The sequence below is a fragment of the Capra hircus genome, chromosome 12 (assembly GCF_001704415.2).
Source record: "Capra hircus breed San Clemente chromosome 12, ASM170441v1, whole genome shotgun sequence".
Taxonomy (NCBI): Eukaryota; Metazoa; Chordata; class Mammalia; order Artiodactyla; family Bovidae; genus Capra; species Capra hircus.
In genome coordinates this window covers 59,634,869-59,661,654 of record NC_030819.1, presented here as the reverse complement: position 1 = coordinate 59,661,654, position 26,786 = coordinate 59,634,869, and the positions used below count along the sequence as shown (strand labels likewise).

At 41.3% G+C, this 26,786-nt stretch overlaps 1 non-coding gene across 1 annotated transcript; it reads right to left on the bottom strand.

Annotated features, from left to right (window-relative positions):
- On the bottom strand, positions 21,041–21,112 carry TRNAC-ACA. Its single transcript has one exon. It is a non-coding gene; the product is annotated as a tRNA-Cys (tRNA).

Genomic DNA, 26,786 nt, shown 5'->3' with positions numbered 1-26,786 from the left:
TCTCCCCCATTGCCGATGGATTCTTTACCATCTGAGATACCAGGGAAGCCCAAGAATACTGGAGTGGGTAGCCTATCACTTCTCCAGGGGATCTTCTCAACCCAGGAAATGAACCAGGGTCTCCTGCATTGCAGGCAGATTCTTTACAAACTGAGCTATGAGGGAAGCCCTTAAAAGATCCTGGAACTTAAGGAGAAATAAGTCAGAGAAAAATGATAGAGTCAGTATGTGGAAAAGTTTTATGGAGACTAAGAAAAATATTTGGAATCCAGAATTATTGGCCATTGGTACAATTTAATATATCAGTCTTGAATCAGAGATGCCAAACTAAACCATTCTTCCTCCAAAATTTTTAATATAATCTGCACTATGAGAGACTAATTTTGGCCATGCAGTCTCCATCACTCTTCCATGCGAAAGTGTAGTCTATGTCTCCTCCTGAGTCTGGGCAGGCTCTGTGACATTTTTGGCCAATAAAATACAATGGGTAGTGACTCTATGACAACTTCCAGGTGTCAGTCTTGAGAGACTGGTAGCTTCCACTTTCTATCTCTTAAACTCTTACTTTTCAAATCAAGTGCTCTTACTGTGAGGAAGCCCAAGCCCAACACCCATAAAGAGATCAACAGGAGGACAAACTGAGGCCCGCAGCCAAGAGCCCCAGCTGAGCTCCCATCTGACAGCCAGAACCTCCAGCCATGTGAGAGTCATTTTGGAAGTGGATCGTCCATCGCCAGCCAACCAACCCAGCTAACACTGCATGGAATGGATACAAGCATGCCTTCCAAGCCCTCCCCAAATTGCAGATGAATGATTTAAGCCACTAGGACTGGGATGATTTGTGACACAGCAATAGATAACTGGGACTGGTGCCTACTTTAAGGAATGATTCTTGGTGCCTCGTGCACATTGCATAGATGAGCTCACAGGGACACTGGAGCTGATGCAGTTTCTAGGGCAGACCTCCCTCTGTCTTGGTGGGTCACATACTAAATGAAAACAGCTATGAAGGAAGTCAGGACTGAGAGGTGATGTCAGAAAATAACTCTGCCAGATGCTGTCTTTCCGACTCTCCATTGTGATCAGCCAGACAATAACCCCAGCTGAAACAAACACATGTTCTCAATTAGAATCTATTGATAATAATTGGGAACAGAGTACACGCCAAGCCTGATCTCTACTAATTGCTATTGAGAGTCTAAAAATCTTAGTGAGAATGTGAGAGACAGTCAAGAATATTTTTTTAAAAAAACAAAACGTCTGTATATTTGGCATTTCAAACCACTTCCACTCACCTAACAAAACTTTCAAGAGGATTAATGAGATAGTGCTTACAAAAAGTCCTTGGATTCCAGCAGGACAAAAAATCACAAATGTTGTTAGTATCAGCTGACAGCCCTGAAAGTTATTTTTAAAGAAAGAAAAAATATATATATATAAAAATTGAATAAGCAAACAAATACATAGTGCTAATAATTTGGTTTGTTTCTGTGACAACCATCCTTCCAGTCACCCAGGCTTGAAATCTGGGTCTCATTTTTAATAACAGTTGCAAAAATTTTAGATTCTGTCTTCACATTGTCCTTGCCTCTGCTTTCCTCTCTCCTTTGCCGCTGCCACTTGCCTACGGCAGTGTCTCCACGCCTATTCTTCCACTAGCCTCCTTAACTGGCCTCCCTGACTCCAATGTCTGGCCTTCAGAGATCAACAGTTTCCAGACTCATATTTGTTTATGTCACTCTCCTGCTTAAATACCATCCATTCTTCCCATTGCTTTAGAAGAAAGCTGAACACAGAACTTCTCGTGGCTTCTGGGGCACATCCAGAAATAGGAGTACCAAAGTAAAGCCTAGGGGAAGGTGAAAACCATAGCAGGAGGCAGAAGGTGCTCCTGGGACAGACAGCACACTGTGGACTTGGTGCTGCCTGGGGTAACTTTCCCCTTCTTGTGATGATCTGAGCTCCTGAGAAGGAGAGACTGGCCCCTCCCTGGACAGAGGCAGAGGAGGACAGTAGCATCCTGCCAATAACTGAATTAGGCAATAGCAGGTGCTAAGTCCGCCGCTTCTGCTAGGGTCTTGGAAGCTCAAGGAGCACCCACAAGAAGTGTACAGCTAGAAATGAGTCCCTGCCCTATTACTGTGCACCCAAGTGGGTATACTTTAAAAAAAAAAAAAAAGAATTAAAGGAAGAAGCATATGGCTCTGGAAGATAATGCTGGAAGCCAGGTTCACACCACCAGCAGCTCCCTGTTGAAGAGACTGCTACCAGCTCTCCCGAGTTCAGTGACAGCAGCCTGCTCCATCACTAATGCTCTGTGACTTTACGTGGAGCTGTCAAGGCCAGCTAGGGAAGGTTTCCTTCCTTCAGTGCTCACGAAAGAGTCTCAGAGCGGAGGCTCCTGGGCTGCGTTTAAATTGGATCCAGCCCAGTAGGTTTGTTGTGCAATGTTTACATTTTTAAATTCTGTGTCAATATTTTGAAAATCTTGACTTGTCCTCTAAAAAATGACTAATTTCCGGCTTCCTTTACATACACAAAATCAGGAGAAGGAACATTGGTCCCAGGTGATCAAAATCCACTGGAGTGAGTGTTGGCTGTCCTGTTAGGACAGTATGCTTTTCACACCCCGCATCTAACCCACTTCACTCATCTGTGTGCTTCTTGCAAGAAGGACTTGAGCTATGAGCTCTGTTTTAGGCTGTTTAGTTTCTGAGAATTCAGTTTTTCCCTTGGAAGAGGTCTCTGTGTGTGAGGTGGGGTGGGGGAGCAGAGAATGAACTAATGAACCTCACAGGATTCAGTGTGTCATGGACACTCCCGAGATGTGTTAAAGGTCACCCCAGTTCCTACTCTTGAAAGCCTCATGTACACCCTCCATTGCTCAGACATGGGACAATATGATTCCTGAGTTAATCTTTTGCATCTTCTGCAGGGCAAGAGTGACAAGCCCAGAGGACAACGAGATGACCAGATCAACTCCTATGGAGAAAAAGTGAAGCTTCCCTGGAAGTCTGGAGGAGATTTGCTTGGTAGAGGCTAGTAAGGGAGATGCTGCCAGAGTGAGGAGGACCCCAGGGACAGCACAGTGAGGTTAGCTGCTAGAGGACATCTGGAAAGGGTGTTTGTGTGTTTTATGTTGGGCTTTAGGGAAAGTCAGATTTAGCAGGCGGCTTTATCTACTGTCTGTCTGACACTGTATTTTTTTCTAAAGCTTCAGTGAAGTCTACCAGAACATGGTGAACTAGTGGGCTGTGGAGATATGTAAGGGAAGGGGTAGGAAGGGCTGAGGCCAGATTCTCACCACCATCAACTCCTTGTTGTAGAGACTGCTGCTTGCTCCTCTTTTGTTCAACAGTAGAAGCCTTGCTCTTTAGTTGGGCTCATGGTGTCTATATTTTTCAGCCTCACTTGCAGTCTGAATATGTCCATAGGATTAAACGATGATCAGCAAGATGTGAGCACAAGGACTTAAATGGAGAAACTGTGTCTTCTCTGTCTTCCTTCATCCTGCTGCTTAAAATGCAGACACAATTTAATTTCCAAGTGATGCTGGAATGTCAACATGGAGGGATCCTGGTTCGCTAGATGGCTCATGGGATATAACTGTCATTTCAACTCTGGGGAGCCTAAATCCAACATTCCATGAAACAGAAATAAGGTTCTGACTTGCTTATACCTGAACCAAAGTGTACTAGTCAGCTCAGGTTGCCATAAGATGCCGCCAACTGGGTAACATGCAACAGGAATTTATTTTTCCATAATTCTGATGATTGGGGAACCCAAGGTCACGGTGATGGCAGGTTGGTTTCCGTGCGACCTCTCTCCTTGCTGTGCAGACCGCTATCTTCTTGCTGTGTCCTCGTGTGGTCTTTCTCTGTGTATGCGCACTCCTGGCATCCCTTTCTTACAAGGACACTGGTCCTATTGGATCGGGGCCCTATGATGTGGCCTCAGTTAACCTTAATAGCCTCTCTAAATGCCCTGTTTCCCAATACAGTTGCAGTGAAGTTAGGGCTTCAATATATGAATTGATGTGGGATGAAGGGGGTGATAATGGGGCAGGGAAACATAGGTCAGGCCTTAACACAAAGTTATAGTACTTAGTTCAGTACTTGGCTAAATAAAGATAAAATTCTGTCTTCTAAATTTTCATGGATAAGGCTAGATAAGGACAAAAATTAACCACAGTGTTAAGAGAGATCTCACCATGTTTTGAAGTCTTGACTTTGAAATGATACAATATTTCCTATAACCTCTGTAAGAAAATATTGTAGGTTTTTCCTTGAAGCTTAATCTCTGTGCATTGTTTAAATTTTTGATGTCTAGATTACCTTAAGGTGAACAAAACTTGAAAAAAAAAAATCTATAGAAAGAACTATTGATCCTGAAAGAAATTTAATACCTGACAACTGCTCACTAAACTCATTTCCTGGCAAACACATTTTAGACTTAGATTCAGAACTGATACATACATAGAGCTAATTTCCAAGGCTCCTTAATTAAAATATTCCATCAAAGGTATTTTCATGATATAAAATTTGCATTTTACTTCAATAGGTGTTTTTTATGTTAGTTTAGAAAGTTAAAAACTCACTTTAAACATTTTACTTAAGTTTAACACATTTATTTTTAAGTCTAAAAAGAAGTCTATTTACAAGAGTGAGCCCTATGATTTCACCCGGGACAGAGAGGCCTTTCTTGAGACTAAAGTGGGTTACACATTTCTAAGCACAGAAACTTGATCTCATGAAGTGTTCTCTTCTGTCGCTAGGAGCTTTGTGGGCTCCCATGCCTCCCACGCTACTAGGACGGTGTTTCTTTGTGCAGAGTTCTCTTAGAATTTGTCACTAATTTTTCTGGAAAAAAAACAAAAGCAAAAAAAAAAAAAACAAACAAGGGTCATTATGTTTTATTACGCTGGGATGAAAATTTAAAAAGAAACAAAACTCAATATTGTATTAGCATATTCTTTACTATCCTGAGAATCAAGAACACTCTTACCTCTTAAACCACTGTGGAAAGTATTAGAATAACATTTCTAAGGAACTTAGTAGGTGTGAGACATTGTTCTGAGTACTTTACCTCTAATCCTCACATTAGTCTCATAAGCTAAGTATTATTATTTTTGTTTTGTTTTGTTTTGACTGTGGCAGATTTTCTTTTCTTTTCTTTTTTTTAACAGATTACAAGGTTTTATTTATTTGATGATACATCAAAATGTGCATATTTCCCAAATCCAATATCTATTTTTAATAATCCCATTTATAATTTTTATATACCTCAATAGCACTAATTTTATTGATGGCAAATAAAATATAAATTAAAAAAGCTAAAAATCAGTTTAGCATGCATTTTTCACTAAGCATAGATTTTAGTAGTCACAGTACTTCTTTTTTTATGTTTGTTTTCATGTGTCTATTATGCTTATGTTATCAAAGAGGAAATGGAGGCAAAATTACACAGCTAGTTAAGTTCCAGATCCAGGATTCAAAACTTGGGTAGATTGGTTCCAAAGTCTCTGCTTTCAAATAGCGGTTTGCAAAATTTCCCCAAACAGAAACACATGCACCCATAATTCACACTTATACATAAAAAAGAAGGGGGAATTCTGAAGCATGGAAAGTTTGATTGAATTTTTTAGGGTTAAAAGGGACATTGTTTTGATTGAGCCTTCTGCCTTCAAAAGCAGTAACTACTCAAAGAACTGTGGCTATTAAATGCTATAAAGTAATTTTTATCCTCAATGTAAGAAGAAAAATGATAATTAAAGCTGTGACTTTTTGTTCTTTCTTATTAGAAAGAATATGCCAGAAAATTTGCCAGCAAATTTGGAAATATACAGTGGCCACAGCACTGGAAAAGGTCAGTTTTCATTCCAATCCCAAAGAAAAGCAATGCCAAAGAATGTTCAAACTACCACACAATCACACTCATCTCACACACTAGCAAAGTAATGCTCAAAATTCTCCAAGCCAGGCTTCAATAGTACGTGAACTGTGAACTTCCAGATGTTCAAGCTGGATTTAGAAAAAGCAAAGGAACCAGAGATCAAATTGCCAACATCCACTGGATCATGGAAAAAGCAAGAAAGTTCCAGAAAAACATCTACTTCTGCTTTTTTGACTATGCCAAAGCCTTTGACTGTGTGGATCACAACAAACTGTGGAAAATTCTGAGAGAGATGGGAATACCAGACCACCTGACCTGCCTCCTGAAAAACCTGTATGCAGGTCAGGAAGCAACAGTTAGAACTGGACTTGGAACAACAGACTGGTTTCAAATTAGGAAAGGAGTACATCAAGGCTGTTTATCGTCACCCTGCTTATTTAACTTCTGCGCAGAGTACGTCATGCAAAATATCAGGCTGGATGAAGCACAAGCTGGAATCAAGATTGCCAGGAGAAATATCAATAACTTCAGATATGCAGATGACATCATACGTATGGCAGAAAGCAAAGAACTACTAAAAAGCCTCTTGATGAGAGTGAAAAAGTTGGCTTAAAGTTCAACATTCAGAAAGCTAAGATCATGGCATCTGGTCTCATCACTTCATGGCAAATGGATGGGACACAGTAGAAACAGTGACAGACTTTATTTTGGGGGGCTCCAAAATCACTGCAGATGGTGGCTGCAGCCAAGATGCTTGCTCCTTGGATGAAAAGTTATGACCAACCTAGACAGCTGGCAACCCACTCCAGTACTCTTGCCTGGAGAATCCCATGGACGGAGGAGCCTGGTGGGCTACAGTCCATGGGGTCGCAAAGAGTCGGACACGACTGAGCGACTTCACTTTCACTTTTACTTTAGACAGCATATTAAAAAGCAGAGACATTACTTTGCCAACATAGGTCCGTCTAGTCAAAGCTATGATTTTTCCAGTAGTCATGTACAGATGTGAGAGTTGAACTATAAAGAAAGCTGAATGCAGAATAATTGATGCTTTTGAAGTGTAGTGTTGGAGAAGACTCTTGAGAGTCCCTTTGACTGCAAGGAGATCCAACCAGTCCATCCTAAAGGAGATCAGTCCTGAATATTCATTGGAAGGACTGATGCTGATGCTGAAACTCCTATACTTTGGCCACCTGATGCAAAGAACTGACTCACTGGAAAAGACCCTGATGCTGGGAAATATTGAAGCCGGAGGAGCAAGGGATGACAGAGGATGAAATGGTTGGATGGCGTCATGGACTCAATGGACATGAGTTTGAGCAAGCTCCAGGAGTTAGTGATGGACAACGAGGCCTGGTGTGCTGCAGTCCATGGGGTCACAAAGAGTTGGACATGACTGAGCAACTGAACTGAACTGAACTGAATTATTATCCTCAATGTAAGAAGAGAAATGCAAATTAAAGCTGTGACTTTTTTTTCTTTCTTGTTAGGTTGGCAAGGAATCAAAAGATTTGGGGAAAGTGTTTTGTCAGAGGCTTAAGGACAGAAGCATTCTTATGGTTGGTGGAGATGGAGTTACAGAGGGCAGAGTGAATCAAGAGAGCTTTAAAAATGCCCACTCCATTTTTTCCCAATGATGATAGAAACTTTCTAAATTAGATTATCACATGAGATCCAGAAGACATATGCCCAAGCCCATAATGCCTGGGATTTTAGATGTTATAAAACACCTAAAAGCAACCTAAATATCCATCAGTTTGGAATTAGTTGAATAAATGGTAACATATCCTCAAAGTGGAACCACACAGCTGGCACAGATTATGAGACTGATCTGTGTTTACGTTGAGGAAACACGTCCATGACATACAGTAATACAGTAGAGTGAAACATGACATATAGTCTGTTTGGTGAACCAATTTATGTGATTTGGCACACACACAGATGTCTGCATTAAGAACGTGCACAGGGACTTCCCTAGTGGTCCAGTGGTTACAGATTCACCTGGCAGTGTAGGGGATACATGCCTGATCTCTGTTTGGGGAGCTAAGACCCCACATGCCATGGAGGAAGTAAGCCAGAGCAACACAACTAGAAAGCCGATGCCACAACTACTGAGCACACGCAGTTCAGTTCAGCCACTCATTCGTGTCCGACTCTTTGTGACCCCATGGACTGCAGTACGCCAGGCCTCCCTGTCCATCACAGCTCCCGGAGCTTGCTCAAACTCATGTCCGTTGAGTCAGTGATGCCATCCAATCGTCTCGTCCTCTGTTGTCCCCTTCTCCTCCTCCTCCTCACACGACTCGACTGGAAGATCTCAAATGACACAACAAAGGTTACACGTGCCGCTGCTAAGACCTGATGCAACCGAAATAAATAAAACAAAACCCAATCTTTAAAAAAAAAAAGAAGAATATGCACAGAACTATAGCTATAAGGCTGTCCACTGATAGGGGAAGAAAAAAGATTTCTGAGGAATGGGATTTTGAGTGGTTTAACCAACCCTTAAAGTTTTTTCTGTTGCATTTGAGTGTTTTTAAATGAGAGGTATTGAAAACAATTTGTAGGTTAGCTTTTTCTCACTTAACTTGGACATGCATCATGATTACTCAGAAATCAAAGTCATTCATGAATTTAATGTGTAACCCAGGCCAAATAATGAAAGCAAAATTAACAAAGTCTTTTAAAATTAAAAAATATATACATAAAATAAAATTAAAATGAGAGGCAGTATTCTATAATACTGCTCTCAAGACTAAAATCACAACAGGAAGCATGAAGGAACAGAAGGAAGGAAGAGAGAGAGAAATCAGTAGTGATTTCTCAGGGACTGCATCAGGTGACATCTGCCCGGTCCCTGGAACTGGCCCACTGCCCTCCTCTCTGCTCCGCTGCCCTCCTCACAGCTACCAGATCCATAAGGGCTTATCTCCCTCAGCCCTACTCCTCAGTCCATCACGAATAGCTTGCTAACTTTGTGGTTGCGGCATCCCAGTTTCCTGAGACAATCTCTGGTCCCCCAGGCCCAGCTTCCTCCCCAGGCCTAGGACCCCAGTGAGACCCCCAACTTTACTTCCCAAGAACCAATAGGACATGAACCAGGCACCTGATTAGTGTGAGCTGAGGAGAGGGCTGAAGGACTATCTGGTCCCTTAAAAACAGGTGAACTGATGAAAGTACAGAACCTCTGGGAAGTGCCTGGAATCCGGTCTGGTCTACAGGGAGATGCCTAATTAATCAGAACACACTGCGTGTCACCTGAGCTGGCCTCTCCTTGATGAATTTGCTTCCTCCAGTTTTCACTGACACCTATATTTTATCCAACTCTCATGTGATGTCTAATATGTTTCAGGGACAGGAACTTTTTAAAAATTTCAAACTTATATGAAAGTTGCAAGAATAGAACAAAGAGTTTCTAGATATCCCACATCTAGATTTCCCAAATGTTACTATTTGATCATATTTGGTTTATTTTTCTCTATCTCTTCCTCTCAGCAGACAGAATGCTTCTTTATCCCTAACTATTTTCATGCATATTTCCTAAAACCAAAATATTCATTTACATAATCACAGTACAATTATCAAAATCAGGAAATGAATATTATTACAATACTGTTATCCAGTATACAGATCTTATTTAAATTATCACCAATTATCACAATAATGCCTTTAATAGCAAAAGAAAATCCAAGAACATCTATTGCATTCAATTTCATGTTGCTTTTGTTCTCTTTAAGCTAGAATAATTTCCAAATCTTCCTTTTTTTATTTCATGCCATTGACCTTTATGAAGAGTCCACACCAGGTATTTTGCAGGATTTGTCTGATATTTTCTCATGATTATATTCAAGCTATGTGCTTTTGTGCCAGATACATTCAATCCTCATTTTATGTATCCCTCATAATAACTATTGTTATCACTTTTCAGATGAGGAAACTGAGGCAGTTTGCTTAAGATCACACAGCTTGTAAAAGGTGGAACCAACATTCACACCATGGGTATCAGCGCCAGAGTCTGGGTCTTGACCCTTCATCCTTAGCATCTCGCTTGGGAAGGACATTGGATTTCATTGTGTAATTATGTGCCAAAAGTTCTCTTTGTGGCTTTCACATTGGGTGCATTATCTAACCTGAAGACAACTTCACACGAAAGGTATTATCCACTGTATTTACAAAACAAAACAAAACAAAAAAAAACCAACAACATTAAGATCCAGAGCAATTGCATAGCTCACCCAAGGTCAGGCATCTAACTTTTCTGACTCTTTAATCTACTATGCAGACTGTACAATAGACTCACCCGAAGATTTTAAAACATGCTTATGGCCAAGCTCCACCTCAGGCTAACTAAATAAAAATCCCTGAAGACTCCCAGGATCTGAATTCCACTTTTCTTTCTAAGCACTGAGGTAAGTCTAATATGGATCAGGGTTGTGAATTACCATAATAAAATGTTTAAAGTTCTGTGGTTCCTAATATCTAGAGGGACTTCTTAGAAAGTTAGCCAAATAAATGGATTATTACTGGGGCTTCCCTTTCAGGATATGATCACCTGGGATGTGATTTTAAATCAGCCCCTCCAGTTCCCATCACTAAAATTCCATTTCTAAATGCAACCTACCCTCAAATCAAACTTCCAGCATCACCCATCCCTTCCTTCACTCCCAGAATTTCCTGTGCATAGATTTTTCTCCACTTCTAAATTGTGAACCTCTGGTGAGGTCAGAGACCATATCTCATTCAGCTTCAAAGCCCCCCAAACCATCAGTCACAATACTTCATACACAATACGTGCTTAAAAATAAATGTCTGCTAAAAAACTTAAATTTAAGTTTCCCCTTTGCCTACTCAGTGCCTTGAGAGATTTTGTTGTACATTACCTTGAACTCAGCATGTCAGCCTGAATTATTAGTATCGAATACAAAGTTGAATATTTAGTTATGAGCTTTTTTTCATATCATTTAGAGCCTTAGAAAATGTCATCTTGTATGAATCCCTGGGGTGCCTCAGTCAATGAATTTGCCTCCTAAAATATATGTTTATCTCTCATGTTCATCTCATTTCTAAACCAGCTCTTCCTAAAACTTTTAAAGAGTGAATTTAAGGAGCTTCTGTTATACAACCTTGTAAAAGAATCATAATGAAAATTTAAAAACTTCTGTCATGTCCTTTCGTTCACAAGTTAATCTACCCCTCTACCTCCATAACACTCTAAGGGGTTGACCAGTCATCATTTCTGCTTAAATCATTTTGTCTTTTTGCCTCCATATGTTTAGACAGGCTATTGGGTCATCAGTATACAGCCAGAGGGTCCTATTGAACACATCCTATGATGAAACTCATGCCAGCTAATCCCCCACCCTGCAATGCAGAGAGAGGTGTACACACACATTTCCCTGGGTGTCTTCCAGTTCATGAGAGGCAGCTAGTTGCCCTGGTGATGTATTTATACCTAGCTTGTCAACAAAGTCTAGAGTACCCTGGTTTTGGACCTTTTTTTTACCTGATTACTTCTAATTTATCTGTTTTGAAAGACAGCTGTGTAGCTGGAAGAGATCCAAACTTCCCACTGCTGCTGCTGCCAAGTCACTTCAGTCGTGTCCGACTCTGTGCGACCCCATAGACAGCAGCCCACCAGGCTCCCCCATCCCTGGGATTCTCCAGGCAAGAACACTGGAGTGGGTTGCCATTTCCTTCTCCAATGCATGAAAGTGAAAAGTGAAAGTGAAGTCACACATCGTATCCGACTCTTTGCAACCCCGTGAATAAAGAGTAAATCATACATTAACCTCCTTCCACACTTTTCCCCATGGAGTTTACTTCCTTTTTTGATGTTGCAAACTTACTTTTTTTTATTTTAAACAACTGTCTAACTTATATAAGGAAAATACTAGAACCTTTCATAATTACCAGTTGGTACAGAAAAGCTCACAAGATAACCAGGCCACAGTCAGCCAAGAAGCTATGAGTTTTGCCTATAAAATTTTAACCTACCAAGAGAAGGGGCTTAAATGGAGTTTACTTCCTTAGCAGCAAGTATCAAGAAGTGGCTTTGATTCTCTAGTCAACGGTGCCATTGATTACTACAGCAATTTTTAAATTTCTGAAGTTAATAAATTTCTTAAAATATTAGAAAAAAAAATTATTTTAGACATGGCTTATTTCATGCCCCCCTTTCAGCACAGACATCTTTCCATTTTTCCAAGGATGTGGTGTTGTCTGTTTTAACCTTTTTATTCTCCTAGTTAATGTAGGAAACTGGGGATGTTTATAGGTATTTCATTTAAAAAACAACACTCAAATAGACTTGGGAAATAAATCTTTTGGGCTAAACAAAGTTTCTTGAAGGGATGCCTCGTAAAGCCTGGATTTGCTAATGTGATCTGTGAGTCTCTGAGGGAGAGAAATCATTTCCTGTTTCCCAAACTTATTTATCTTGGGAATCTCCTTGCTCGAGATTTGCTCCACCACAAACCAAGGGTGAGGAGCACTGCGCAGGGAGCTACCTTTGAGAAACACTGACAACAGAATTTCAGTTAGAGCCAAGGATCCTTTCCTATTGGCATTCACTTCTCTGATGTCTCCTTTTGATATTTATAAGAAATTCCTAAGATTTATGCTTCTTATTGGCTGCACAAAATACTTCTACATTTTTAACCTAATAATGCTAAGAAATTTGGTGTAAGTGGTAGGTGGATTAATACCCCCATCCCTCACTCTGCTGTCTCGTGGAAAGTTATAAATGGGTGTATTTCTGTGTCTTGGTTGATTTGGGGGGCAGGTGGTGTTAATGAACCAAAGACAGCAGACACACTTGCAGGGGTGTGGGGCTGCAGGGGTCGTGAGACTGCAGGGCCACAGGAGTTCTCCCAAATCTTAGGAGGACATTGACTAGGCTTAGGTCACAGGGCTTACAGTGTATGATGGGGTGCCAGAGAAATTTCAGCTAGACCTGGGAGAAGGCTAAGGGCCCAGCCGACATCTGAGTGAAGCTCGTCAAGTTCTTAGTACAGTGTCAGCCACAAATGCTCGTGGTTAGTGGGCTCACTGTTACAATGCAGTCCATTTGCATATGTATCTCTATACCAGACCCTAGTTTGAGCACTCTCTGGGAGTTGGTGATGGGCAGGGAAGCCTAGCGTGTTGCAGTCCACGGGGTCGCAAGAGTTGGACACGACTGAGCAACTGAACTACACTGAACTGACCAGACACCATTTCCAGTCCTCTCCTCAGCATCCCATCCAAGAGACCCCCTTTCCCAAGGAGCTCTGAAGTGACCTTAACAGGAAAGAGTCCTGTGTAAAATCCGTCTGTTTATGTAAAGCCCATCTGCTTATGTAAAGCCCTTCTGAGGGACCTTCACATCCCCCTTAGATGATTGAAAACCCTGTTGTCACTAACAGACCAAGCTGGTGTTTTTGAAACGTAATGAACTACACTCCACCTACAGAAAGCCTCGAAGAGAAGGTCCTGGGAGATGAGACTCTCTGGAACCTGGAAAGGTTATGAGCAGTTTCTGTGTCTGTGGCTGCAGCCTGGCCCTAATGATGGGAGAGCAGCTGCGGAGTCGCTTAATGGCCACGTTGGGCTGGGCCTGCCTGGAGCGCTCCCCGAGTCTCCCTGGGTCTCTAATGAACAGCGCTGCGTGCGGGCAGTGATTCATCGGGCTCCTGCCTCATTAGAATGTCAAGCAAGGTTCAGCTGCCTCAAATCCCTTGTGCCAAGAAGGCAGGTTGAAATTCTAAATAAACACAACGGCAAAAAGTGTAGCATATGTAAAGGAACACGTCTCCTTTCTCTGAATTGTCTTGGCTTTCCTCTTTCTGGTGTATGTGATTTAATACCAAGTTCAAGTGTACAGGAAACTAACCTAATCAACTTATAACTGAACTTAATTTGTATTTCAAGCCCACATTCTTTCAAGATCGCTCGCTAACCTTTTCCTCTGGATTGGCACCTAGAGGATGCCTTGCCTGTCAAAGTGAGGCATGGGGAGGAAGTGTCTGTCTGTCGGGTGTGGTCTCCGTTCCACCCCACCGACCTCTGAGGGGTCTTCATTCTTGTCTAGTCTTCAAGAATCTCCCTAAGCTGGTCCCTGTTAGTGGTGAGGCCCCTCAGGTGTGCCGATCTGTGCTGTGAATGTCTGGCTTCATAAATATTCTACTGTTCCCCACACACCCATGCAAGGAATCTCTGAGGCTATTTCAGGACCATCTGCCTCAGCATCTCATGCTGCAGGCATCTTTCAGCCTGCCCCAAAGAGTCTGTGTTATGGATAAAATAATATAACCGATTCTGGCAATTTAAACAGAAAAAGGAATGTATCAGAAGTTTAACAGGTGGCCCACACAATTCACAGGAAACAGAGAATTACATGCAGGAAAATCAGCCAAAACCAGCCAAGGCAAGGCAGCAAGGACCACAATGTGGAAGGGCCTGACCAGCCAAGGCTGGGTCACGTGTTCTTTTATTGACTTTCATCATTCGTAAAGGAATGCACACACGGAGCCGGAGTTCCCTAGTGTCAGAAGAGGGTTTAGATGCTGGACAAGACATGGTAAATTCAATAAATAATGAATATCCATTCAATAGACCATGCTAGAGGTGGGAAAGTTCACGGGCTCAAATGATGCCACTCAGGTGTTAGACCCTGAGCTCTGGGCTCTCAGTCTCTCTCAGAAGGTTCTCAGTTCTATGTAAGGGCAGTAGAAGAAATATCTGTCTGCTGAGCTTGGGTCATAATCCCGAGATGGCCTTGAAGACCCTATACAAACCCTTATGTGATGTGAGCAGCATGACGATCAGTATAACCAAGAACAGTGTATGCCAGAGAGGCGGTGGTCATCTGGAGCCAGTGTCTGCACAGATGGCCTGTAAGGAATGGATAAGAGTGCAGACAACATGTGACAAGCCAGTAATGATATGGACTGTAGACCAGTCCCATCCTGGGTACCTAGAAGCAACACTAGGTGAAAGAGAGAGACCCTAGAATGACTGATACATTTCTGCTTCCTATTGGACTAGGGCACCAAAATAAACAACAAACATGGTTTAGTTAAAAAAAGAGAAGAAGATATGAGGGACTTCCCTGGTGCCCCAGTGGCTAAAATTCCATGTTCCCTATGCAGGGGGACCCAGGTTCCATCCCTGGTCAGGGAACTAGATCCCCCATGCTGCAATGAAGACTGAAGCTCTCACATGCTGGGAACTAAGACCCAGAACAGCTAAATAAATGGTGAAAGAGAGAAAAGAAAAAAAAAATTGAATTGCTTGTGAGAAAATGAAAGCTAACTGCCCAAAAGAAAATGAATTCTTAAAATGAAAAGACACAATTATGTCCACCACTGACTAGGAAAGGAGGGAATGTAATCTATGGGATCTAACTGCAGGTGGAACTTTGTGGAAGGACAGATCCAGGAGAGGAAAGGTATGTTTTTCACTCTCTGACTGAGGGTGGCCAGCTCTGAGCAAGGAAGAGGGTTTGATGGACACCAACGTGGTGTTAAAATGCAGATGATACGGCAAAGCTCTTCATCAAGTCCAGAGTCACGAATTAACCTTTACAAAATGAATGGCTTTTTCAGTGCTGAATAAAAGTCCCAGTGAAACAGAAGAGGAAAACGCTGGAATGACGCTCTAAATCTGAGTAAGATGGTGACCTTTGCATTCTAATTGCTTGCAGCTATCTAATATGACATTTGGCATTTTTTAACCTTGCACATAATAAAATAACAAATTTTAAGAAAAAATGTTGAGGTTAATAAGCTTCTCCCCAACAAAACCAGATTCACTCTAGCTGAAAAGCATTAATATAACAACAAAGACTGCATTTTGGCTACTTGACTTTTACCGTGGTATAGATAGTTAATTGGTGAATGGTTCCACACTACGAAAAATGATTTATTAAAAGGGCATTCATTGCCATTGCTGTGTTGAAGAGAGCAGGTCAATTAACTTGTGGTAAGTTAATTTATCAGCTCTTTGTCATCATTCAATCTTTTTTTTTAGATTTTTTTTTTTCCTGATATGGATCACTTTTAAAGTCTTTATTGAACTTGTTACAATATTGTTTCTGTTTCTGCTTTGTTTTTTGACCACAAGACATATGGGATTTAAGTTCCCCAAACAGGGATTGAACCCCTAGCCCCTGAATTGGAAGGTGAAGGCTTAACCAATGGATCTCCAGGGAAGTCCTATTATTTGAATCTTTAAGCTAGAGACTATGAGAAGCAGTGAGATGCGTAAGAAACACTTGACTTTGGATCAGAGCTCCCTGAGTTCTGGACTGAACAAGTTATTTAGTATCAATGTGGCCTCTCTTTCTCTAAAAGAAAATAATAACACTTGTCCAGTTGTCTCAATGGATTGTCTCTGCAAATCCATTGGACAGTGTTTTTTTTTTTTTTAATGCTTGTGGTGTTAGCTACGCATCAGGAATTAAACTTAGGATAACTTGCATTCATGACTTAGCAAGAAAAGCAAAGATTTAAGTCCCAACTATGCATCTTACTGGCTGCATGGCCCCTCTGAATCTTGCCTTCCTCATCACAGAGTGAGAATTTTATAAATGACACATCATGAACTATTGTTGAATATTAGAAATTTAGAGACGATCCTAGTGTACAAGCACACATCTGTCCAAAAAGTGTATAAATATTCTAAGATTGACAGCACACTCTTTCTCTGTTGTGCTTGAGGTTTTCCTTCCAACACATAATCACGTGCTCAGCGCTTGCCCTGCGGGGAGACTAAATTCTCGGGCGACAACTCTGGAATAGGCCTGACAAGTCTGATTGCAAGGGTGGCCATGCATGGTAAGAAGGTGACAGTTGATCTTTGCACTCTTCACGATACTTTGTTGTATTTTATGGGAAGAACTTACAGTGGAAATATTCTTTCCACTCTAAAACCCCTGGTTTGGAGAACTAATGTGGTCTTTTCTTAATTTATCTGTTCACTCATTCGATTTCTGTATTTGTACATTCATTCACTCATTATTCATTTTAAAATGTATTGCAAGCCTTTGTGTTTTATATGAGAAATAGTCTCATATATCTATCAGGAGATTGTGAGTATAAAAAAAATATTAGGCTAACAGCTAGAACAAGCCAGTTAATTTACAAAATCAGGGCTTTTTAAAAATCACCAGATGGCTGAATGTGAAAAATAATAAAGAAAAAAACCTAAATGAACTACATTCCAGGAGGTGACAAACTTCCTAAAGAAGAAGAGATTTGTAGCTGCTTTCCTTGTTGGCAGCAAGATGAGAAGAGAAAGGATTCCTCATAGAAGGAGATGCATGGAAGCCATGTGGAACTTTGTTGCACTTTTAATGACTGCATGGGGGCTGGCATCAAGATTAAAATTCCAAGCAGTTCTAGCCACAGATGAGGTTTTAACCCAGCCGACTGGGGGACTGGGAGTGTGTGCCAAAGGCACAGGGCAGGGCAGGGGTGGGCAGGAGAGAAGCCCTCAGGCATTCCAGATCTGCACTAAGCACACTCCAGTGACCTTCTAGAAGCAAGAGCAGGACAGCAAGCCAGGCAGGGAGAAGTCTCAAAAGGTGCAGAAAGCTGGAGAGAGAAAAAAAGAGTAACCAGCAACCCAAAAAGTTGACAGTTGGGCTGGAAAACAAAAAATGACCACTAGAATCCTGCCAGTGCTCAGATCCCAAGCCTTTCTGAAGTGCAACCACTGATCCTCCCTTAGAAACATTGGAAAAAGTAGTCAACTGCATTCAACTAAACCTTCAGCAGACCCAGCCTAACTGCAGATTAAATTGACCTTACACTATCCCTTCCTCACACATACTAGTAGCTTGTCAACTCTTTTTATGCTCTTTTTCTAGGATAAATGTCATTTTACAACTTTTCTTTTATATACAATGTTATGTATTCAATAAAAAATATTATACAAATAGGAGCAAGAAAGTGAGAATCATGGACAGAAGAGTAAATAGTTAAATATTTTAATAGACTCAAGATGGATGATTGGAATGATCGGAAAGGACTTTAAAATAACTATAATAAGAATGTTCAAAGATGTAGTGGATAAAATGAACATGCTGAAATGGGAATTTCAGCAGAGAGGAAGTAGTTTTAAAAAAGTTAATGAAAATTCTAGATAGAAAATATATCATAAATGTAGAATTCATTGAATGGACATCATAACACACTGGTCAAACGGAAGTAAATTTTAGTAACTTGAAGAATGGAAATTATCCAAACTGAGGGACACAGAATGGAAAGAATAAGAAGAAAGAGCATAGCACTTGAGATATATGGGATAATAGCAAATGGTCTATCACACGAGTAATGTGTGTCCCAGAAGCAGATGAGAGAGAAAATAGGGTGAAGCAATTTTGAACAGATAATGGCCAAGAATTTTCCCAAATTGATAAAAGACATAACCTACAGACCCAAGAATTTCAGTGAATCTTGAGTTAAAAACAGAAAGAAAAGAAAATCACCACACATTGGAACATCATAGTTAAAATGCTGAAAACCAAAGATAAAAAAAAAAATCTTAAGAGCAGTCAGGATAAGATCTACAACTTTCAAAGCAACAAAAATAAGATTCAGAACTGATTTCTTAGAAACAATGGAGGCCTGAAGATAATGGAACATCTCTAAACTGCTGGGGTGGGGGTTGGGGGGGAATGTCAACCTAGAATTTTATATCGATGCAATTATATTTAAAAATTAAATGAAAATAAACATAATTTTAGGTTCTCTGGTGGCTCAGCAATAAAGAATCTGCCTTCGATGCAGGAGCTGCAGGAGACTCAGGTTTGATCCCTGGTTTGAGAAGATCCCCTGGAGACAGGCGTGGCAACCCACTCCAGTGTTCTTGCCTAGAGAATCCCATGGACAGAGGAGCTGGCAGGCTACGGTCCATGGGGTCGTAAAGAGTTGGACCTGACTGAAGCGACTTAGCAACAGCACAGCAAACATAATTTCAGGGACTTCCCTTGTGGTCCAGTGGTTAAGAATCCACTTTTCAATGTCAGGGGCACAAGTTCAATCCCTGTCTGGGAACTAAAATCCCAATGTACCACAGAACAACTAAGTTTGCATGTCACGACTAGAGAGCCCTAGTGCTGCAATGAAAAATTCTGCCTGATGCAACAAAGATCCCGCATGCCGCAACTAAGATGCAATGGAGCCAAAACAACAACCAAACAACAACAAAATCCAAAACCATCATTTTCTTTATACAAACAACCAAAAAACCCTTTGCCAGAAAAACTGCCCTAAAGAAATATCCAAGAAACTTTTTCATAGAAAGGGAAAATGACGCCAAAAGAATGTCTAAGTCTATAGTAAAAAATGCAGAGAACCAAAAAGGGCAAATATGAGAAAAATCATGAAAATTTATTTTTAAATTGTTTACAACAGTTATTGAAATATTTTTAAAACTTTATGTACATGCCATACTTATAAATACATAGGTAAATATTTTAAGAGGTTTTTTCACTTTAAAGCAAAATTAATAAAGTATCCTTAGTTTTATAGTATGCATAGAAGTTAATTATGAAACAAGAAAAGCGTAAGAGCAGGGAGAAAATGGAATTAAACTGTTGTAAGATTTTACAGTGTTTATGAAATAGTTTAATATTTGAATGTGAAAAGTTGGAGTTGAGTATTGTAGTCTCTAGAAGAAGTAGTAAAAAATAAATAAACACAAAGGGTTTTATCTGGAAATTCCATAGAAGAGACAAAATGGAATTCTAAAAAATATTTGATAGACCCAAAAGGCAAAAAAGAGGAAATCAAAGAACAAAGAACATGTCAAAAAAAAGAGAAATCAAATATACCAATTGTATCAACAGTTATTAAATGTGAATGGATTATACTGTAAAGCATTATGTAAATATAAATTTCAGTAATGATAAAAATAGCAGCTAATATTTATTGACTGTTTATCACATATCAGACATTCTGCTAACCCATTTGTGTTTTATCTTGCTTATTCCTTACAATAGCCTAGGTACAATATTATTTGCATCCATATTTTGTGCATATGAAAACTCAGATTGAGTATAGTCATTGCCTATTGTTACACGGCCCCAAGACAAAGCCAGGATTCAAACCCAGGAAGTATGACTTCTGAGCTTATACCACTTGGTTATTCTGAATATGATACTGATAATGATGCCACTGATATGATGAAGAATAGTTATTGTCAAGTCACCCCTGCGGTGTTTGACATCCCATAAAAGGGAATATGGTGGGAATGATAATCCCTATTCCAGGGGAAATTTTTAGCTTGAAAATCCATAATAAACATGTAAACTGGTAAGTATATATATTTCAGAACGCTATATATACCAGTACTTATATTCATGGTAACATAAGTTGAAGTTCAGCCAATCCTGTGGCACTGTCCTTTAATATACAGCTCATATGTGACATCAAAGCTTCATCAATCTTAATTCTACCTCTTCAGAATCTGATGTGGCTAAAATACAATGCCATACACCCTTGTAATAATTGTAAGAAAGGGTTTTGCTAGAGAAATAAGCAAATGGTTCAGAGAGGTCCTTTGGACTCCCTTTGCTGGGGCATGGACACATCACTGCCCAGGTACCAGAACTGCTCACTCTGGGCTCTGCCCCTGTTCCTGGGGTTTAGCTGCAATTCTATTGTAGCCTTCAAGTCACTCCTGGGCTGTACAACCTCCCCTCCTGGGCTTGAGCCAGGCTGTGATCTCAGAGGAAGCAGAGAGCAGGCCTGGGTGTGTGGCCACGAGTGCCCTCGTATGAGGGCAGGATGGGCTGCAAGGCTTAAGGTGCAAGGGAGTGGGCAGAAAGAAGTGTGAACGACAGAACACCTGCAGGAGACAAGGAGGAAATGAGGGAGCTCAGAAGTCAGACTCCTCTGAGGAAAGGGAGTATATTAGTCAGGGTTCTTCAGAGAAGCAGAACCAACAAGATGCGGGGTGTGTATGCATAAGAACACATATGCATGTAAATTATGTGTTATATGCCATGCACACATTAAGTACATACATAGTGAAGTAGTGAAGTCGCTCAGTCATGCCCAACTCTTAGTGACCCCATGGACTGTAGCCTACCAGGCTCCTCCCTCCATGGGATTCTCCAGGCAAGAGTACTGGAGTGGGTTGCCATTTCCTTCTCCAGGGGCTCTTCCCGACCCAGGGATCGAACCTGGGTCTCCTGCATTGTAGGCAGACACTTTAACCTCTGAGCCACCAGGGAAGCAGTATATTTTATATATGTGAAAATGTATATGGATTTATTATAAAAGCATGGCTCACACGGGCTTCCCCAGTGGCTCAGTGGTAAAGAATCCACCCAAAATGCAGGAGATGAGGGAGACCAAGGTTCAGTCCCTGAGTCAGGAAATCTCCTGAGAAGGCAATGGCAACTCACTCCAGTATTCTTGCTGGGAAAACCCCATGGACAGAGAGGAGCCTGGAGGGCTAGGGTCCTCGGGGCTGCAATGATCAGACATGACTAAGCAACTGAGTACGGTGGGCTCACGTGAAGATATGGAGGCTGAGAAGTCTAAGATCCGCAGTTAGCAAGTTAGCAAGACCCAGGAGAGCCGACCGCATGGTTCTCATAGTTCTAGTATGACAGCTCAAGACCCAGGAAGAGCCCAAGTTTCAGTTCAAGTCCAAAGGCAGGAAAAGGCTAATGTCCCAGCTCAGCAGTCACATGGGGGAGCTCCCTTTTACTGGACCATTTTGTCTTCAGTGGATACGAGAGACGCCCACACTAGGGAGAACAATCTGCTCAATTCAGACTATAGATGACATGGTCATTTTCTCCAGAATCATTTTCACAGACACACCAAAGTAACGTCTGACTAATGTCAGGCCACCTTGTGGCCCAGTCAAGTTTGACACATAAAATGAACAAGAGGAGGGAGATTTTCTTGTGCCTTTGTTCTCAAGTAAGAAGGGGAAGGATAGTTGAGGTCATGTCTCCTGGCCCTACATGATTCCCTTATTATTTTTATAGGAACTCTTTGATACATATGGATGAAAATACGTAATAACACATATAAATTCTAAAATACATTAAAAAATTAGTCACCTCCCTCCCCAACAAATAACAAGTGTCAATGTCTTCTCACTTCTAGAGATGTGTGCCAAAGGCTCTAACGTCATGTTATGGGGGAAAAGAAATAGCACTGGTAATTCTCAGATGAAGCTTTGTATGCCATAAAAATGTGGCTGTTTTGAATCAGGCTTCAGGGTCAGTCTACCCCAGAAGATAATGGAATATTTGTTTAGACATCTTAAGACACACTTGGGGCAGCTTCCTGGGGACCAGCAGTCACAACGTCACTCATCTTTCTCCAAGGTCACTTCATGGGCGGCCCTGTGATACCAGATGGGTCTCCTCTCTCTAGTACCGCCTGGTGTGTCCCTTCATAGGGCTTCACTGATTGAAGGTACCTCAGTGATCGCTTAGGAGGGGTAAAGTGTCCTAACGGTGCAGAGCCGCAAGGTGCATGCTGTCTAAATGCTTACTCATGCATCATTATTTCACATGAATATTAATACATTAGCAGAGGAAAAGGCCCTGGCCAGGTCCCTTATCCAGGATCACCTGCTCCCTAGGGCAGTCTTCCCTAGGAAGGACTGTCAGAAAATATGCAAAATGCCCTTATTTTAATTAATTATGAAGTTGAAGTGGCTGGCAGGTTGTTTGCCAGCAGCTGTGAACAGTTTTCTGATAGCTATTTCCTCGGCCCATCCAGTGAAGTTATCGGCAGGCTTTCCAAAGCAGCACAGAGCCTGGCAGAAACCAGAGGTTCACAAAGTATTTGCTGAGCAAATGAATGAGTTGAATGAACAAACCCTAAAGTGCAAATAAGAAATAACCTCAACTCAGAACATGGGGAGCATGAGAAAGGAGCCAGGAATTTGAAATGGAGTTCCTTTAAACATTATATTCGGGAGGCAAGAGAGTCAGGGTTGATTACCCTGCAATGGTGCAAGTGTCCGTGGCATTACATTTGTGATCCACTTAGCTGCGGAATTTCAAGATTTTCTGGTTTCAAAATGCCGCTGTGCTTCAGCAATGCCGCTTCCTTTTAGCACTGTTATTTTAAGTCTTTCCCCCATACCCATCTCACCTCACGGATGTCTCTGAAAGTCACAAGGAGAGACTATTCTGGAAAATGCCCTTATCAAATGATGATAATATACTCAGTTGCCCTATTTTTTTTTTAAACTGCTTTCTTATTTTAGAATGGAATTTTTCAACTGGAGTCTTAAAAACCCACATGAATCACTGAACTAAGATGATTCCTGACTTGGACAGAGAAGTCAGGCATCAGAGCATTGATCAGTTATCTTTGGCTGTATAACGAACTTTCTGCAGGTCGGTATTCTGGACTGAGCTCAGCTGGGCTTTTCTGGTCTGGAGGCAGGCTTGACTCTTCTTAACTGGACTCACTGAGGTGTCTGCTGGGCCAGTTGAGGCTGGTTAGTTTACAAAGGCCTTGGATGGGACAGCTGGTTGACAAGGGTCTGTCTCCATGTGGTGTTTATAGGGCACACCCCAAAGCACAAACGCTTTCAAAGTCTCGGCTTATGTCCCATTTACTACAACCCCTGAGCGTGGGAGGCATTCTAAGGGCAAGGATATAGGAGGAGTGAATAAATGCGGGGCTGTAACTGCAACACTCTGTGTATTAAAATAGATTCTAAGATACATGGGGATCCAGGAGGCCCAGATTTGTCACCGTGACGCCGTCTCATCAGAAACAGAAATATGACTCAGGGCCTGTCCTTCTGGGCATTCAGACACTCCTGTTTCTGCACTTCCTCCCCCATGCCTCCTTTCCGTCCCTTCCTCCTGACTCTTCTGTGGCTTCATCACTCTCTGCTTCCTGATATTTTTCTGTTCAGGTGGCCCTGCAAGTGCCTGGCAGGGATGATAAATGAGCCTGACTTCCTGGGCGACGTGACTGTCCAGAAACACAGCCTGGAGCATGCACAATGCGGCAGCAGTTTCCACCCACAATGCAAATGCCGTAATGTGCTGCGGGGTTGGGCAGAGGTCACCACCACAGAAACAGAACCCCCATTTGAGGTTGGCATTCTAGGCTACAGGCAGCTTTGCTTAATTAGAGGAATAAGCAAATAGGTACCCCAGGGTAGCTTCTGGATTGTCTCAACAGACTAAAACGTAGAAGTGAAAAGCCTGCCTGCAATTAAGCAAAATTCACTGTGATCTGGCTGTCTGGTTTAGTTCATGCAAATTATATATAAAGAATCAAAGAACCATAAAGAAAAGCAGAAGCATCGGTTGCCATTGCAAATCTGATAAGTGTCTTTGATCAAGGAAAGCTTTCTTACCAAATAGGCTCTGAGCTCCCAATTACCTATGGATTTATTTACAAGAGAAATGAGCTCTCAGCAGTCCTCATTACTAGTCTGCTCGATAAAAAGATCAACTAATCAATGATGAGTGCTGGTTTCACAGTGTACGGTACAGATAAAATAAAACAACAAGGACCCCGCCCTTCCAGAGCTGATGTAGCAGATCACACCGGTGCAAAGAGAGTAGACAACAATAATAAATACAGAACAGCAATAATAAATACAACATTCAACATCAGCTAAATGCTAGGGCTCTATTGCATACTTTACATGCATCGCTGATATTAATCTTTAAAACCAATGATGAGGTGGCCATGACTATCTCACATTGCCAAAAGGAGAAAACCAGATCTCCAACAGGAATTGCAAATACACAAGGTCACAAGGTTGGGAAAGTCTGAATCCTAAACTCACATTCAGGCCTGAGTTTGACTCCAATTTCCATTTTTTTACACTATCTCTTGTGATAATAAATGGTAAGCAAAGGCAATGCAAATACTTCAGTGACATTCACTAAACGACTGATTGAGGGTCAGCCTTGAGCCGGGCACAGATGCTGGAGGTTTGAATACAGAGTCCTTAAGAAGCTCAGAAACAGACGTACTGACTTTGAGAACTTACTTACGGTGACCAGGCGGGAGTTTGGGGTTAGGGGAGAGATAGATTGGCAGTTGGGACTGACACGTACATACTGATATATTTAAAACAGATAATCAACAAGGACCTACTGTAAATACAGAGAACTCTGCTCAGTATTCTGTAATAACCTAAATGGGAAAAGAATTTGAAAAAGAATAGAAACATGTGTGTATAACTGAATCACTTTGCTGTATACCTCAAACTAACACTACTTTGTTGGTCAACTATACTCCAATAAAAAATAAACATAAAAAACTAAAGTGCAAGCCTGGTGTCAGGGTGAGTCAGAAGGCAGCCTGTTGCTCTCTGATCAGTGTAAACCCAGATCTGTGATTGTGGAAGAAGCTAGAGCAGAAACAAAGCGCAGACCAAAGAGCTATTTTTTCCTTCTGTTTCCTCCAGCCTTTCTCTGTGTAGATATGTCTCCTCCCAGGGAAAGCCTTGGGCTTGTCAACTGTGTTACAAATGTCTTAAACTAGACTAACCCCATAGTTCTTGTGACTATTGAAGTCAAGGGGAAAAAAGCAAGAGAAACTAACACCAGCTACTGTGACTATTTTCAAGCTATCTTCTGGCTCTAAATTTATTCTAGTTTTAAAAGAACATTAATGATTCTTATCTCATTTGATTCTTTTACTATCTCTGCAGTGTTACCAATATTTTGCAGGCAACAGAACAGAGAGAGGTTAAAATTCTCAAGGTGACAGTTTTCATTTGCTGGGGCTGCCGTAATAAAACACCACTGACTGGGAGACTTCAATAAGACATCATTTCCTCACAGCTCTACTGGCTGGGAGTCTCAGATAAAGGCATCGGCAGGTTGGGCTTCTCTTGGGGCCTCTTTCCTTGGCTTACAGATGGCGTGTTCCTGCTGAGTCCTCACAAGGTCTTTCTTTGGCTCTGTGCCTGTCTGTGTTCCAATCTCCTCCTCTTATAAGGACACTAAACATACGGGTTAGAATCAACTCCAAGAATTCCACTTGGACTGCACCTCATCTTTAAAGGCTTTGTCTCCAAATATAGTCACATTCTGAGGTTCTAGGGTCAAGGGGCTTCAACATATGAATTTGGGGGAAGAGACACGGTTGAGTTTATAATAGTAATCCACCTGTGGGACACGGGAGCCAGGATGTAAGACATTTCTGTTTCCATCTGAAGTTACTCATTTACAACTCGAGTATCTTCCTTTCCCTGAATAAGCTCACTCTTTTTCTCCAATCTTGGCTTACTTCATACAGTAGCTTATCTGAAAAGACTTAGATCATCCTTCCCTTCTATCTGAAGGTTCAAATATATCCATTTCATGGCACACTAGAAATCCTACTCTTTTGGTGAAGATACCTGATTCTGCAATTGGAAATAATTATTTCCTCACAGGAATCCCCACTGGCAATTCTATTCTCCTGCAAAACTTTCAACTTTCTCCTTTTTAGAATAAATGTCGTTCGTCTCTCTTGTTCTAAATTTATAAGCTCTCAACTGTATCTTTCCAGGTTTCTTTGTGAGCACACTCTGAGTGAGGCATAGTCCTAGATGCCTAGTGAATAAGATACATAAGATCCCTTTTTTTGGGAAATTTCACCTTAGTTTGGAAACAAACTATACATAATAAGTAAACTAGACTAATTTGAATAGTACCAACTCATAAGAATACAATTAAATAGAGGAAAGGAATGAAGGATGACTGTAGATGGGGTGGGGAGTCCAATTTCATTGGCCAAGGAATAGCTCTCTGGAGAGATGTTTTAAACTCAACCTAAATGATAAGAAGATGTCAGCCCCATGAACTGGGAAGAGGGCTCCAGGCAAAGAAGCAGCAGGTATGAATATTCTTAAGTCGGGGGGAGGGGGGGACTTGGTATATTCAAGAACAGAGGTTATGTGATTGCAAC